At 41.6% G+C, this 14,887-nt stretch overlaps 1 pseudogene; it reads right to left on the reverse strand.

Moving 5' to 3' along the window:
- Window positions 1-12,999: 12,999 nt before the first annotated feature.
- LOC123568025 (cytochrome c oxidase subunit NDUFA4 pseudogene) lies at window positions 13,000-14,371 on the reverse strand (annotated as a pseudogene).
- Window positions 14,372-14,887: the final 516 nt, after the last annotated feature.

Consider the following 14,887-nt stretch of genomic DNA (forward strand, 5'->3'; position numbering starts at 1 on the left):
CCAGTCAGCACTCTGTGTCTAGCTCAGGGATTGTAAACGCACCAGTCAGCACTCTGTCAAAACAGACCAATCAGCTATCTGTAAAATGGACCAATCAGCTCTCTGTAAAATAGACCAATCAGTTCTCTGTAAAATGGACCAATCAGCTCTCTGTAAAATAGACCAATCAGTTCTCTGTAAAATGGACCAATCAGCAGGATGTGAGTGGGGTCAGATAAGGGAGTAAAAGCAGGCTGCCCGAGCTAGTGGCAAGGGTTGTTTTTTGTTTAAACTGTGGGAGGATTGTTTTTTTATGCTTTGCAGTAAATCTTGCTGTTGTTCAAACTTTTGGGTTCATGCTACCTATATGAGCTGTAACACTTACCACAAAGGTTTGCAGCTTCATTCCTGAGGGTGGTAAGACCTGGAACCCACCAGGAGAAATGAACAATTCCACGCGCGCCACCTTAAGAGGTGTAATACTCGCTGTGAGGGTTTGCAGCTTTACTCCTGAAATCAGGAGGCCGCGAACCCACATGAAGGAAAAACTCCAGACAATTCTGACGTATGAAGGAACAAACTCCAGACACATCTTCGTTAAGAATTACAGCACTGTGAGGGCCTGCGGCTTTGTTGTTGAAGTTAGGGAAACCAAGAACCCGCCAATTCTGGACACACCATTGCACCAGGCATGGCTATTGTTCGAAGTCACAGTTCTAGAATAATTTTTATGCAGTGTAATTGCAGTAAATAACTGATACAGGCACTCAAGCTTGTTTACACCTTGTGCCTGTCTTTCCAGCTTCTTGTTCCCCCTTCCGTTTGTTTTATTTTAGCGAGACAGGGTTTTGCTCTGTTGCCCAGGCTGGAGTGCAGTGGCACGATTTTGGCTCACTAAGCTCTGCCTCCAGGGTTCAAGCGATTCTCCTGCCTCAGCCTCCTGAGTAGCTGGGATTATAGACACCTGTCATGGCTGGCAATTTTTTGTATTTTTAGTAGTGATGGGTTTTACCATGTTCAGCTGGACTGGAACTCTAGGCCGCAGGTGATCCGCTGGTCTTGGCCTCCCAGTGTAGGGATTATAGGTGTGAGCCGCACTGCGTGGCCCCCATGTACTTTATACTCAAGGCCACTGAGTTACTTGAATTCTTGGAACATGATTTCTCATGCTTTTCCGTATGTGAGGTTTTACTTCTGAAATGTTCTTCACGCCTATCTGTCTGGACAACTGTACTTTCTTAAACTCCGGTGTTGCTCCTCTGGAAAGTCATCCTGACACCCCAGGCTGGGTTCAGTGCCCCTTCCCTGTGCCTCTGTGAGCATCTGTAGCACAGAATGCACACATGGTTACAATTTTTTTTTTCTTTTTTGAGACGGAGTCTTGCTCTTGTCACCCAGGCTGGCTTGCATATGGCATGTATCGGTTTACTACAACCTCCACCTCCTAGGTTCAAGCGATTCTTCTGTTGGAGCTTCCCAAGTAGCTGGGATTACATGTAGCTGCCACCGTGCCTGGCTAATTTTTGTATTTTTGGTGGAGACAGGGTTTCACCATGTTGGCCAGGCTGCTCTCGAACTCCTGATCTCAGGTCATCCACCCGCCTCGGCCTTCCAAAGTGCTGGGATTACGGGCATGAGCCACCGCACCCGACCATAGTTATAATTTAGTATGCTAAGCGTTCCCTATCCCCAAGAAGCAGAAGTTTCCGAAAAACAGGGACTGTGTATTCTCTACATCCTGAATACAAGATTTGGCACAACAGAATCTCCACACACATTTGCAAGTTTGTAAAGACATTTCTTTAGTTTAATGTCACTGAGTTCTATGTCTCATAGATAAAGGAGAAGTTTCTAAGAGAACAGGGAAGTTTTCACAGAAGCGGCAGAATTTGAAATGTTCCTTAGTTTTAATGGATGGAGAGGGTTTCAGAGGTGGAGAAGAACATTTTGGGTAGAAGTAACACCCATAGAGAGTGGCAGCGTGGTACTCTGATAGCTGAAGCATCTAGTGTTATTGCAGTGAAGGATTCATGAGCAGGTGCAATCAGAGGCAGGCCGTTTTGTAGGGGCTTGACTAGCATCTTAAGGTATTGGGGCTTCATTTTGCAGGGCAGTGACACTATAAAGAACCACATTTTCAAGGGTTACTTTGGAAGCAGTGTATAGGGTATATTGGGGGTCAGGAAAGAAGACGACTGGATATGTAGAACCATCTCTTGACTCTTGGAACAATCCACACAGAAGGCAATAGTGAAAGTGAGAACATGTAAAAAGAACATAGAAGCTGGGTGTGGTGGCTCACGCCTGTAATCCCAGCACTCTGGGAGGCTGAGGTGGGCGGATTATGAGGTCACGAGTTCAAGACCAGCCTGGCCAGTATGGTGAAACCCTGTCTCTACTAAAAATACAAAAGTTAGCTGGGAATGGTGGTGCATGCCTGTAGTCCTAGCTACTCAAGAGGCTGAGGGAGGAGAATTGCTTGAACCCAGGAGGCGGAGGTTGCAGTGAACCGAGGTCGTGCCATTGACTCCAGCGTGGGCGACAGAGTGAGACTTCATAAAAACAAAACAAAACAAAACAAAAAAACTTTGGGAGGCTGAGGCGGGCAGATTACCTGAGGTCAGGAGTTTGAGACCAGTCTGGCCAACATGGTGAAACACTGTCACTACTTAAAAAAATACAAAAATTAGCTGGGCATGGTGGTGAGTGCCTGTAATCCCAGCTACTTGGGAGGCTGATGCAGAAGAATTGCCTGAACCCTGGAGGTGGAGGTTGCAGTGAACCAATATCGCGCCATTGCACTCCAGCCTGGGTGATGGAGCGAAACTCTGTCTTAAAACAAACAAACAAACAAAAAAACCAGAAGAACATATAGGGCATTGTAACTAAATGTGGGAAATGAGAAAGAGAAGATAATTGAAGATGATGCCCAGATTTTTTTCCTAGTGTCTGGAAAAGGGGAACGAACAGACATTGAAGGGAAGGTTAAGTGCAGTTTAGACATACTGAGTTTGAGATATATGTAGGTGGAGATCTCTAGCAGGCAGTGAGCAATATGAACCTGGAGTTCAGATCAGAACTGGCACACTTGGGGATCTTTTACCTATGAAGGATCTTCAAAGAATGAGGCCCAGAGAGATGAGAAGCCCAAGAGTAGATCCATATATAATGCTTTAAACCCAGGACAAGAAGAAAAAGTAGAGTCTGCAAGGGAGACAGAGATAGACGAAGAAACCAGAGTTAGAAAAGGGGAAGTGGCAGACAGTGCAAAGAAGGTCCTAAGAATGGGGTGAGGAATCAGTTTCAGCCAGGAACAGAAGCTGATGGGAATGAGGAGTGGGGAAGGGGCCAGTGGATTCGATCATTGAGAGGCCATTGAGAAAATGTTTCGGTCTATAGTTATGGTTTTGAAGCCAACTTTCAAGGATTGAGCTGGGATAAAGAGGAAGTAGAGGCAGAGAGTATAGAGTCCAAGAGATTTCCTAAAGAGAAGAAAGAGAGAGATAAAATAGTAGCCAAGAGTTGAGATAAGACATTTATATGATTTGGGATTTGTGTAGATAAATGGGTGGGGGTGGGGGTGGGGTGGGAATGGGGTTGGGATAAGCCAAGACTGCAAAGCTCTCAGAGGATATGGGAGAAGGTAGGGTTGAGAGTATGTAAGGAGGGGGTTTGCCTTTAGTAGGGGGAACTGCACTTCTTTTCTCTGGGATGGGAAATAGAGGAGGGATATTTATCTTTTGCCATTATGGGGAACAACTATAGCGTCACACAGGCCATGTTTGGGCTGTACTCAGAGACAAAACATCAGACTAGATGATGAGCCACTTGACATGGTATGGCAATTATAATTTTCAAACTGCCTGTTTTAGAAGTCATATTTAAAAGAGGAAATGTGAGTATGTTAGTCTCTTCAATAACCTACTTGTCTGTATGACCAAGACATGTTAAACTGCTAAGTGGTAAAGATCAAATGTTTGTTCATGGTTTTCTAAAGAGTGGGAAATCAAGCAGATGATATTTATCGAATGCTTGCTTATCTATTAATAACCAGTTTTTTAAATGTCTCCAAACATTGGGGGTAGTGAAAATGAATAGTAATTTCAGTGCAATGTAGGCACAACCTCTGTATGCCTTTTATTTTATTTTAGATGGGGGTTTCACTCTGTCACCCAGACTGGAGTTCAGTGGTGTAATCATAGCTCACTGCAGCCTTTACTTCCTGGGCTCAAGCAATCCTCCTGCCTCAGCCTCCAGAGTAGCTGGGACTACAGGTGCATGCCACTATGCCCAGTTAATTTTTAAATTTTTTGTAGAGATGTTGCCCAGGCTGGTCTTGAACTCCTGTCTTCCTGTGATTCTACCACCTTGGCCTCCCAAAGTGCTGGGATCACAGGTGTGAGCCACCAGGCCTGGCTTCTATATGTACTTTTTATTTGGAATAAGTACTTTGTAAAATAGAAGAACATTTCACAAGCAGTTTCAAAAATAGGCCCATAACTGTGTATATAAATATCTACTTGCTCATATAATTAAGCCTGCAGCAAATACATGCCCATGAAAATATTTGTATTAAATTGTTAGAAACTTATAAATAATTAAAAAATTTATTCATCAAAATTCTGCTAAATGCAGTTCATGCTTTTATGACAAAAAAAGAATCTCAAGAATTGATCTTTGAACCAAGTCTCTATATAAGGAGCTGTTGAAATGAGGTTTTTCATTGCTACGCTTGCTTGGTTTAAGGTAGTTTTAATACTCTTGAGTCTGCCCTAGAAAATGTTTTATTAAAATATTTGGGTGACCTATTATATTTTTGACTGAGAATGCCAAGATGTGGATGAAAAAAGTCTAAGGGCAAACAAGGCTGTGGCAGGTGGTTGCGTATTCTTGAGTTGTTTTCATGTCTTGGTGGGAAGTGAACCGCTCTTCCCCACACACCCTTTGCCTCTTTTCCTTCTGCCCCTGTGCAGACTGTTGATGATGTTCTCTAAGGACAGGCTGGGGAGTTGAGGGTGCTTCTCAGAAGGAAGGCTGCTTTGATCTCTGCTAGACGGACAAGTGACCCTGATCTCTTAGGTCATGTCTTTCTTTGAGGATCCCCAGTTCATATTGGTGTTTGGACAAGGAAGAAACGCTGTCCCTGCACTCCCAACTGTGGGGGCCTTGGCTGCATGGCCCAATTCATCAAGATTCCAACACACCCTACTGAAGAGGAAGCCTTACATGTCTGAACTTTGGTTTAGGCAACTAAGAATCAAAGATTTTTTTTTTGAACCATTTGCCTTTTTATAAAACACCTCAAGAAAAGTACTTTTAATCCTGGAGCTCTAATAAACTTAAGAAAATTTATTTTTTTGATGAGGAACTACCTTGATGCCTAAAACAGAGGATACAAGTAACCCTCCCTCCCTAAATATTGTTGTTTAATCTATTTAATAATTTTGAGTTATTTGGAAATAAAGCAAAATGTAAGCAAAAGTAGGAGAGAAAGGAAAAAAATACATATATTTGCTTTATGGTTTACAGACAGTAAGATATGGAAATTATTGCTTGGGCATCTATAATTATTAATAAAAATTCTAGGAAATCTATGTAAAAAAAATAGCATACATGGCTGGGTGTGGTGGCTCATGCCTGTAATCTCAACACTTTGGGAGGCCAAGGTGGGTGGATCACCTGAGGTCAGGAGTTAGAGACCAGCATGGCCAACATTGTGAAACCCTGTCTGTACTAAAAAGACAACAAAATTAGCCAGGCATGGTGGTGCATGCCTGTAATACCAGCTGCTGGGGAGGCTGAGGCAGGAAAATTGCTTGAATCCAGGAGGCGGAGGTTGCAGTGAGCCAAGATTGTGGCACTACACTCCAGCCTGGGTGATAGAGTGAGACTCGTCTCAAAACAAACAAACAACAAACAAACAAAACAAAACAAAAAACCCAGGAAGCTAAGGAGGAGGAGAATTTCACTTCTGAGGAATTCTGAAGAGCAGACATCTTAATGATGTGTCATTTATGTTTCAAAAAGAAAAATGGTGTGTCACTCAAATTTATCCCTCTTGTTTCTATTTTCTATAAGAATTGATACTGAAACTAAGTCAGGAGCAGGGGGCTTACCATTATTTTCTGAAGATCCCCAGACCTGGGCTCTGTTTCCTTTATCTTTTTTTGGCCCTCTGAATCCTGCAGGCAACTCAGACCACTAAGCCCTTTCTCTGCATTCCCGTGTACAGGGAGGTAAGATCTTAATTACAAACCACACATTCATATATTCTGACAGAGTATGGTTGCTAGTAATCTAAATCCTAGTGGTTTATTTCACACTGGAAGTTCTAATGGCTTTGGGGAGTAGATTCTTGGTATTTTGATTTTTTTTTTTTTTTGTTTAACTGTTTATGTATGTGTGTTCCCATGTATCTATTTGACCATATGGTTCCCTTAAATACTTAGTGATTGTTTGTCATCCTCAGATAAAACCCCAGCACTTTAGCATGCCAAGAATCCTGTTTCCCTTATTCTTTGTCTGGCTGACACTTCCTTTCTTTTTTTTTTTTTTTTTTTTTTGAGACGGAGTCTCGCTCTGTCGCCCAGGCTGGAGTCCTGTGGCACAATATCAGCTCACTGCAAGCTCCGCCTTCCGGGTTCACGCCATTCTCCTGCCTCAGCCTCCCGAGTAACTGGGACTATAGGCGCCTGCCACCACCCCCAGCTAATTTTTTTGTATTTTTAGTACAGATGGGGTTTCACCATGTTAGACAGGATGGTCTTGATCTCCTGACCTTGTGATCCGCCTGCCTCGGCCTCCCAAAGTGCTGGGATTACAGGTGTGAGCCACCGCGCCTGGCTGATACTTCCTCTTTTTATAGGTTCAGCTCAGCATTCATCATTTACAGGAAATGTCTGAGGCCCCAGAATGTATACAGGGCTCTCATCTCTCCTCCTGAATCACTTAGCATATTATAATAAAATTATTCACTGATTCATGGGTTCCGCAAATATTTATTGAGCACCTACATTTACTAACCTAGCACTATAAGCTCCACCTGGTCAGGCTTCTCTGCTAAAAAAAGACCTCCATAAATATTTGTTCAACTAAAATAGATATCTATTATTTTTAGTTTTAGGGGAAAGGCTTCATTGGTTGCGATGAATGTAATTGCTGTTAGAGAGGCAGTGTGATGTGAAAGAGAGAGAAAAAAAGACCTTACTGGAGTTACAATCAGAATAACTTGTTATAGGTGCTGGCTAAGAGCCTACCTTTCACAGTCAAAATACCTAGGTTGAAATCCTGGCTCTTCTGTTTGCTGGCTTTGTGGCATCCAGCAAATTATCCACTCTTCTTGTGTCTCATACGTAAGATGGAGGTCATGACAATACCTAATCTACAAGGTTATTGAGAGAATTATATGAGGAAGAGAGTATGCTGTAAATTTTGCAGTGGGGTTTCTGCCATGTTGGCCAGGCTGACTCCTGATCTCAAGTGATCTGCCTGCCTCTGCCTCCCAAAGTGCTGGGATTACAGGCGTGAGCCACCACACCCAGCCTCATGGTTTTCTGTTCCTGTGTTAGTTTACTGAGGATGATGGCTTTCAGCTTCATCCATGTCCCTGCAAAGGACATGATCTCATTCCTTTTTATGGCTGCACAGTTGAGAATTTGCATTTCTAACAAGCTCTCATGTGATGCTAATGCTGCTGATCTAGAAACCTCATCCTTTGAGAACCACTGATCTAGAAAGATTGTTTTACTCGGAGAGTAAATTACTTTGCTATGCTTCAGAAAATAGGAATTGGGACTTAAGACTTGAATTTTGCCTCTTAGATTATAGTTCTGGTGCCTAAGCACATTTAATACTATTTTTTAACAATGATGGGCACTAATGTGTTTCTATGGGCTTTGCATTGTTGAGGTCTGCCACAACTGTAGTAACAATTTAACCCTATCCTGGGACCCCTATAAAGATTACCCTGAGAGCCAATAAGATTTTATTTATTTATTTTTTTGAGACAGAGTCTTGCTCTGTCGGCCAGGCTAGAGTGCAGTGGCACAATCTTGGCTCACTGGAACCTCCATTTCCTGGATTTAAGCAATTCTCTTGCCTCATCCTCCCAAGTAGCTGGGATTACAGGCACATGCCACCACGCCTGGCTAATTTTTCTATTTTTAGTAGAGACGAGGTTTCACCATGTTGGCCAGGCTGGTCTTGAACTCCTGACCTCAGGTAATCCGCCCACCTTGGCCTCCCAAAGTGCTGGGATTACAGGCATGAGCCACTGCACCTGACTGAGCCAATGAGATTTTATTTCTTGACTAGACATCTCCCTTCTCCCTTACGATGAAGGTAGAAAAGAGAGGAAAATATTTTAGTAAGAATCATCAGGCATTGTTTACATAGTGAACCCGTGGCTCATGTATTGGTAGCTTTTGCCATAAGAAATAATATACTAATATAATGGATTCTCTTCACAGACTTAACGGGAAGGTTGGTACAGACACACTTGAAAGATAGGCATGGTTTATATGACTCCTCAAGGGTTTACTTAAAGAAAATCATTACAAAAAAGTGTGTGTGTGGTTCAAAGTTGTCCCTAATTGAAGCAAACATTAGGAAGATGCAATATCAAAATATACTGAACTGGGCCAGGCGCAGTGGCTTACGCCTGTAATCCCAGCACTTTGGGGGGCCGAGGCGGGCAGATCACGAGGTCAGGATCCAGATCACTGGATCTCCCTAGGTGTATTGGTATTCTAGCTCTTTGGAGTGGAGAGATGTTGGCACCACTTTCTGGAAGATCAGTTGTTCTATGTCAGCCTGGTACTCTTAGGCTGAGCAGCCTCTTCAGTTTAAAGGAGAAAAGTAAAATACCATGAAACAAAATCATACTTTCCTGTCTGGGAAGCGGATCAACTCTCTATGTCCAGTTTATGGCCCCTTCTTCACTATAGGATGGTGTACTATATTCTGGAGTAGGTTCAAAAGTGCTTCTTGTCCTCAGGATATTTATCATTTTAAGAGAGATGAGGATTTATGTAAATAATTATACTAAAGGCAGAACAGAAAAATTGACATATCAACCATACTACCAATATGAAGAAGGAATGCAGAGGAAACAATAATACATTCTGCTTGAGGAAGTTGGAGATGGCTTAAGGAGGCTGTGGCATGTGGGCTGAGACTTTAAGAAAATTTCAGGCCAGGCGCCCTGGCTCACGCCTGTAATCCCAGCACTTTGGGAGGCTGAGGTGGGCGGATCACAAGGCCAGGAGATCAAGACCATTCTGGCTAACATGGTGAAACTGTGTCTCTACTAAAAATACAAAAATTTAGCCAGGCATGGTGGCGGGCGCCTGTAGTCCCAGCTACTCGGGAGGCTAAGGCAGGAGAACGGTGTGAACCTGGGAGGCGGAGCTTGCAGTGAGCCGAGATCACGCCACTGCACTCCAGCCTGGGCGATAGAGCGAGACTCCATTTAAAAAAAAGAAAAAGATTTCATAGCTGGGCATGGTGGTGCACACCTGTAATCTCAGTTACTCAGGAGGCTGAAGTGAGAGGATTGCCTGATGCCAGGAATTCAAGACCAGCCTGGGCAGCATCACAAGACTCCCTCCCCTACTTCAACTCTAAAAAAGTTGAAAAAAAATTAGCCAAGCATAGTGGTGTGCACCTGTAGTCCCAGCTACCTGGGAGGCTGAGGCGGAAGAATTGCTTGAGCCCTGAAATTCGAGGCTGCAGTAAGCTATGATCACACCACTGTACTGCAGCTTGGGCAATAGAGTGAGACCTCGTCTCTTAAAAAAAAAAAAAAAAGGATTTCAGTAGATGGAGGCCTGTTAATGAGTTTATAGCGATGTACTTACTATATTGAACCTAAATCTAAAGTTTCCACTTGGTGAACCTCACGTACATTGTAAGGGTTATTTCCCCTGAAGTAAGTGGTATGTAATGCAGAAAAATAGAAATGAACTTTACCAAAGGAAATGTGTGTTACGTTTTGTTACATGAAAGGTCAATGTTTGCTTAGATATTGTTTTAAATTTCTCTGCCCTGATTGCCTCAAGACCCAGTGAGATTTTGGTTGTTGACCAGATGCCTGGTTTTTCTGTTGGCCTTGCCTACACAATTCTAAAATGGAATTCAAGGCTGTCTATAGTTTAAAGACTGATTACTTCAACTTTAGAGAACATTGCTGTGAATTATCTTTTTTACGACTTGCAGAGCCCTATAGATTATTTACAATAAGAAAGTTGGATAAGATACAGAAAAGACCGAATTGCCTTTTAAATCTAAATTTAAATTTGACGGAACCCAAGCTTGCTCCTTTGCTCTGTGTTATCACATCTGCTTTGGGACCCACTAGATTGTCATTTTCTTGACTGTCCCACTTCCTCAACTGTTCTGTTTCCCCACCGTCAGCAGTTTTCTGGCATCATTTCCTTAAAAGCCAGCTTAGACTTGTAACCTATCCCTTGGAGCACTCTCTCACCATTTTATTTTACTTTCCATCCATTACACTCACCCACCAAGTCCTTAACCCTAGATCAACCCAACTTCTGACTAGACAGCTGTGATGGCTAATACCGAGTGGCAACTTGATTGGATTGAAGGATACAAGGTATTGATCCTGGGTGTGTCTGTGAGGGTGCTGCCAAAAAAGATTAACATATGAGTCAGTGGGCTGGGAAAGGCAGACCCACCTGTAATCTGGGTGGGCACAATCTAATCAGCTACCAGCTCTGCTAGAATGTAAACCAAGCAAAAAAATGTGCAAAGAGAGACTGGCCTAGACTCTCGGACTACACCTTTCTCCCCTGCTGGATGCTTTCTGCCCTCTAACATCAGACTCCAAGTTCTTCAGTTTTGGAACTCAGATTGGCTCTCCTTGCTCCTCAGCCTGCAGACGGCCTATTGTGGGACCTTTTGATTGTGTGAGTTAATACTTAATAAACTGCTTTGTAGATACGTATCCATTCCATTAGTTCTGTCCCTCTAGAGAACCCTGACTAATACAACAGCTTTATCCCTTTACTTTATACATGTGTTTCCTTGTTTAGGTGTGTTTCTTGTAAGACATTTATAGCTGCATTTTGCTTTGTTTTTATTCCAATCTGAGAATAACAGCTTCTTAAATTGGTGAGTTTAACTTGTTTATATTTATCGTGATTACTGATTTATTTGGGTATATTTATATCAACATTTGAAAGAAATTTTATGTTTTTTCTTTGTGCTTTTCTTTTACTATTTTAGCATCACTTTTAAAAAAGAAATATTTCTTTTCTTTGTTTTAAAAATTTACGTTTTTTTCTTATTCTTTATTTGTTACCTTAAAAGTTTTAACATGCTGGCCGGGTGCGGTGGCTCACACCTGTAATCCCAGCACTTTGGGAGGCCAAGATGGGCAGATCACCTGAGGTCAGCTGATCAAGACCAGCCTAATCAATATGATGAAACCCTGTCTCTATTAAAAATACAAAAATTAGCTGGGTGTGATGGCATGCTCCTGTAATCCTAGCTACTAAGAAGGCTGAGACAGGAGAATCGCTTGAACTCAGGAAGTGGAGGTTGCAGCGAGCTGAGATAACGCCATTGCACTCCAGCCTGGACAACAAGAGCAAAACTCCATCTCAAAAAAAAAAAAAAAAAAAAAAATTAACATACTTACTTAACATGCCTATTTAACTAACATTAATAAATATTTCTATTCTCCCTCAGAACAATATAAACACTATGGAATAGTTGAGCTCTGACATCCCTATCCTGTATTTCATATTGTTGCTTTCCAGAATTTTAGTTCCATCTTGTTTTTAATCCCTCCAATTACTACTATTTGAACAAAAATTTAATTTTATATATACATATAGAAAAGTACACAAATCATAAGTACACACTTGAAACATTTTCAAAAAGGAAATATAACCCAGGTAACAACCACTCAGATGGAGAAAGAGAATATATTACTAGCACCCCAGAAGCCCCACAAAGCGGTTCTCAGTCACCACCCCTCTCAAAAGTAATCTTGATCCTAACGTCTGTGATCATGGATTAGTTTTGCCTGTTTTGAACTTTATATGGACTCTTTTGTCTGGCTTCTTTCCATTAACACTGTTTTCGAGAGATTAATCTGTGTCTTTAGGTGTAGCAGTAGTTTGTTTATTCCCATTGCCTTAAATTATTCCATTGTATGAATATATATATAATTTATTTATTCATTCTGCTATTGATGGACAGTTAAGTTGGTTTTAGTTTGTCTATTAGGAATAGTCTATTATGAATATCTTGTCTTTTGTACTGTTTCTGGGCACATGCTCTTAGGTACATGTTCGTATGTACCCATTTCTGTTGTGTATATCTAGGAATGGAATTGCTGAGTCATTAGACACACAATTTACATTTTCACCAATAGTGTATGAGAGTTTTGTGAAGTGCCTGTCCAAATTCTTTCTGTGGTTTGTACTTGTTTATCATTAGATCATTTTTAGATAAGATTACTTTTTACTGTGGAATCTTGTGTGTCTGGGGTTGTGAATATATACTCTGGAGTGTTTTGTGGATGTGTATTAAGTTCTGCACTTACTTCTGCTGGGACTCTAAGTGTACAGTTTTTGGCTTGGGATTCTAGCACATAAGGGTGGTACAAATTTGTACCTCACACCTGGAAGGGACACGTGCTTAATGCATCAATTTCTCACTGGGTGAGTTTTCCACCTTTATCCAAAGATTGAGGCAGATAGCACATCTTCTTCTGCTTCTTTGTGATGGTGGCCAGAGATTTTCTAGATTAGTACTGTCCAGTAGAACTTTCTGTGCTGATGGAAGTGTTCTATATGTATGCTGTCCAACATGGTAGCTACTGGTACTCAGTAACCCACATGTGGTTATTGAATACTTGAAATGTGTGACTGAATAATTGAATTTACATTTTGTTGAATTTTATTTTATTTTATTTTATTTTATTTTTTTGGGATAGAGTCTCGCTCTGTTGCCCAGGGAGGAGTGCAGTGGTGTGATCTTGGCTCACTGCAACCTCCACCTCCTGGGTTCAAGCAATTCTCCTGCCTCAGCCTCCTGAGTAGCTGGGACTACAGGTGCTCACCACCATGCCTGGCTAATTTTTTGTATTTTTAGTAGAGACGGGGTTTCACCATATTGGTCAGGCTGATCTCGAACTCCTGACCTCGTGATCTGCCCGCCTCGGCCCCCCAAAGTCCTGGGATTACAGGCGTGAGCCACCGCGCCCGGCCCAGATCTCAGTCTTATTTCTTTTCTCACTCTATATATCTTCCCAGGGTGATTTCATTCCAATTTATGGCTTCAGGTATATTTTATGAGCTGATGACTCCTAAGTTTGTTGTCATTTTTGAAGCATTAACTGTCTTCTCTGTGTTTCCTCTTCCTCATTAGTTTAGCCCTCATCTCTGCAAAAACAAAAAGTAGAAACGAAAAATACAAAGCAGCAAGTTTTTCTAGGCTCATAAGTTTTTTTTCAAGTTTCAGTTATTGATTAATTAAAGTGTAATCTTCAACACATTATATCAACGTGATTTTATATATTTAGAGGAGAAATACTTCCTGGTTAAGTGGAAAATTGTGTGGATGGCTTCTGGAAAACCTTCATTCTAAAGCAGCTTTATAGTGAAACATTTCACTTAGAAATCTGGACCTTCTTTCTTCAGTTTGCTGTAATCCACATGCACTGAGTAGAACTTATATTGATTCTTGGGACCCAGTTTGTTCCAGGGCCCTGGGTTATTCTTTCTGTCCCAACTAACATCTGGATTGAACAATGCCAGACACAAGAGATAACACTGCTGCTCCAGGACCTCCAGCTCCAATAAATACAAAGAGGGGCATCAAGCTTGGCTGCTTCTTGGAATAACTGAGGATCTAGCAGAGCAAGTTTGCGGCAGAGGCCCTCGACTAGAAATGAGAGAACCAACCTAACTACCAGGCCCTGGGCTAAGTAGTATTTGGCTCATAAGTTTTGAGAGCAAGCTCTAAAACTCCAGTGAACAGTTAGCTGCATGCTGTATTTAGGCAGACCCTTGACCCAGTCCTTCCCTAATTTGTCTTCAAAATAATTGTGGGGGCACTGAAGAATTGTGGGACACTGGCATGAAGAAGAATCTTAGAGATATTCTTTGATCTAGTTCAATTAATTAATCAATCAATTAACTGACAAAAATTGTATACATTGATGGTGTATAACACGATGTTTTGATATATGTATACATTGTGGAATGGCAAAAGCAGGATAATTGACATATAAATTACCTCACATACTTATCTTTTTTTTTTTTTTTTATGATGAGAACTTTGGTCTGTTTTTCTGGTGAATAATATGTAGTAGGACTGGTACCAGAACCAGGTCATCCAGAGATGTTCTGTCTGCTGCCATCAACTCAGGGCCTCAGAAGGTGGTACTCCTTCCCTAAAGGTGAATTATTTTAACTAAAAAACACAAAGAGAAATCCTTATTTCTAGATGAAATAAGAACCAACAGGAAATTCCAGGAGATTTCAGTTATATCAGTTGTTACAGTTGCTATATAGTGATATAACATCTGTTACAATGAAAACAGCAAGTATATATTTAATATACTTTTACAAAGTCCCCATATTTTCTTTTCTTTTCTTTCTTTCTTTTTGTTTTTGGAGGGTAGCAAGGTTTATTGTAAAGAGCAAAAGAACAAAGCTTCCACAGCGTGGAAGGGGACCCAAGCGGGTTGCAGCTGCTGGCCGGGGTGACCAGCTTTCATTCCCTTATTGGCCCCTCCCATGTTCTGTTTTTGTCCTATCAGAGTGCCCTTTTTTCAATCCTCCCCGTGATTGGCTACTTTTAGGATCCTGCTGATTGGTGCATTTTACAGACCACTGTTGGTGCATTTTACAGAGCGCTGATTGGTGTGTTTTGC

The sequence above is a fragment of the Macaca fascicularis genome, chromosome 12, assembly GCF_037993035.2.
Source record: "Macaca fascicularis isolate 582-1 chromosome 12, T2T-MFA8v1.1".
NCBI lineage: Eukaryota > Metazoa > Chordata > Mammalia > Primates > Cercopithecidae > Macaca > Macaca fascicularis.